The sequence below is a fragment of the Talpa occidentalis genome, unplaced genomic scaffold, assembly GCF_014898055.3.
Source record: "Talpa occidentalis isolate TD23 unplaced genomic scaffold, MPIMG_talOcc4v2.1 talOcc4.2, whole genome shotgun sequence".
NCBI lineage: Eukaryota > Metazoa > Chordata > Mammalia > Eulipotyphla > Talpidae > Talpa > Talpa occidentalis.
The window spans coordinates 39,105,310-39,107,890 of record NW_023602073.1 but is presented as its reverse complement, the minus strand read 5'-3'; positions in this window follow the sequence as shown (position 1 = coordinate 39,107,890).

The following is a 2,581-nucleotide window of genomic DNA, read 5'->3' as shown; positions in this document are numbered from 1 at the left end:
CAGTGGATCATGGCGACTTCAGTTGGAAGCTGCAAGGCTGCTAGAAGCTTAAGGATAAGTTTAGCGTTCATGATGGGGGACCCCTGGGTGGAGAGGAACCCCCTTCCTGCCAAATTGCAGCAGGACTGTGAGCCATAAGGAAGGCATATGTTGAATCCGTATAGATGGTGACTTTCTTATGGTTGCTGAGGGTCAGGGCCCCGGTAAGTGCTCTGAGTTCTGCCTTTCGGAGTTGGTTCCCTGGGCAGCTTTCCTGGCCAAAGTGAAGATTTGCTGGGGGCTGGGAGGCCTGCCAGCCTGCCAGCCCCTCAGCCAGCACCCCTGCCTGCCATATGCCTGGTGACCCCCAATAAAAATCCTGCAAAGCCACTGAGGACTCTGACTCCTCCTTTACCCGGTCTGCATGGGATCAGAAAACCTGCGCTGTGCCCTGCTCCTGCCCTTACTCTCTCTAAAGAACCAAGTAAGGTGAGCCTTGTCCACGATGTGCAGCCGACCCAGGGTGAGGATGACCTGATCGAGGGTAACCATGCCTAGGGCAGCCCTCGCTGACCTCGCGCACCTTCGCAAGAGCTGCCGTCTACAGACAGAGCCCAGTAGGCATCTGACAAAGGGAGTTGGCCAAACCCAGTCTGGAGGTTGGCATTTCGTCCAGGATTTCAGGCACGAATGAGCTGGAGGAGGTGAAGACTGAGAATCTAGAGGATCAGAAAACCTTGAAGAGGGTCCAGAGAGGGGAGAGTGAGAGGAGTCTCAAGACTTGGAGAGTGTGGCAGGTTTTCAGGAGGGAGGGGCTGGAGGGGGGCACGGAGCACAAGAGAAAGCCAGCCTGGCCCGAAGGGATCTCTGACCATTTTCCATTGCGGTGACAGAACTCTTTAGGTCTGTAAGGATCGAGAAGTCAAAAGCGCCATGCTCGGCCCGTGGGAGCCATTGTCCAATTGGTATTGAGGCCACGCAGCGCTGCAGTAAAAGATGAGACGCTTAGGGCACATATCTGGCCTAAGCCCCAAGGGACCGAGGTTTGAGAGAAGGCATCTGCCGCGAGTGATAGATAAGCTTCAGTCAGAAGTTGGCTCTCAGAGAGAATTTATTCCTATATTGGTCACACACACACTTAAGTTCATACAGGCAAGCCAACCCCAGGTTCCCAAAGTACCTCCGACTGAAGACAGCCACTGAGACTTGTCTTACCCGGGCCTTCCACCTAGGTGGATGTTCTCTGGCTGTGGAAGTCTCTAGGCTCGAGGACCCGCAGTGCAGATGGTCACGCAGGGTGTTGAGCTGATAGGCCGCTTGTGCCGCTGTCAGGGAGCAGGCCGTCAGGGAGCCTTCGAAATTCATGCTGGGGGTGCAGCCCCCATCCCCCTATGTGAGTGTGCTGCTGGGGCAGGGCAGCCACCTTGGGAGCTTTGGAACCGGATCCACCACAGGGCAGAGGAGGTCTGACCCCTCCTCCTTATTGTGGCAACTGAGTCGCCTTCAGGAAGGCTCAGGTTGTCTGATGGCTTTGGAAAGCCTGAGGGTCCAAGCCACACCCTCGGCCCGCAGCCACCTTGCAACCAGGCAGGCCACAGAGCGCCTTGCCCTCCATGCCTGCTGTTGCTGTTCCCGCCAGCACAGGGCCAAGGCAGTCCCTGTGCCCCAGGTGAAGCACCGAAGCCTGCCTGCAGGCCCATGGACCTGGGCCTGTTGTTCCATAGTGTCACTTCTCCTTTTTCAGCCAGGGGACCTCAGTGTCGGCTGACCTGGGCAAGTCGGCTTCTCTGAGTTCTACCCAAGCTGGTCAGTAAAACTTGCCCCACAGACCTGCCTGCCCCCGCACCCCTACACTGATGCTTGCTCTTCTGCTTTTCCACTCCAGGAAGGGCCCAGCCTCACCTACACGACCTGTGGTCCCCCAGCCTGCTGAGGCTCCCCTCTTAGACTTATAAGCCTGTGGCCACTAGCATCTGGCCTCCTGCCCTCCCTGCCTCCCCAGGGTCCATATGGGGAACTACTGTGCTTTCTGCCTACCCCAGGGAGCCCCGGTGCTCCCTCCAGCCATCCTCTCAGCTCTGCCCTCCCGGGGCAAACAGTGGTATTCCCCTGTCTTTCTCCATCAGAAATGGTGGAGTCACGTGGGGCCCGAGGCCGCCTACTCCTGACACTAAGGGTGACCCTGGGCTGGTGGGTTGAAAGACAGGGGAGCAGAGAGGAGGGAGCCGGAGGGGGCCGATCACATGTCTGGCACACGGGTGCACTGTCTCGTGTGTGTGAGAGGCCGGCGAGTGAGCAGGGAGAGGCTCCAGCTCCTGCTCCTGCATCCCCCCTCCCTGTCCCCCTCTCCTCTCATCCAGAACCCCTGCCCACACCCTCCCCTGCTTCGTCTTCCCTCCCCACCTCCCCCCCAGCGCTGCAGCCCAGGCTGCACCTGCCTTCCCAGCTCTCCCCTTCTCTGCCCTCCCCGTTTTCTCTCTGCTTCTCTCCAGCTGCCAGCTGATCGGGTCAGGCAAGTCCATCCATCCTGAGAGCCCCAGGGCCCCCTTCGGCCTCTAACCAGACCCCTCCTCTTCCTGGGACACCTCTCTTCCCAGGCCTG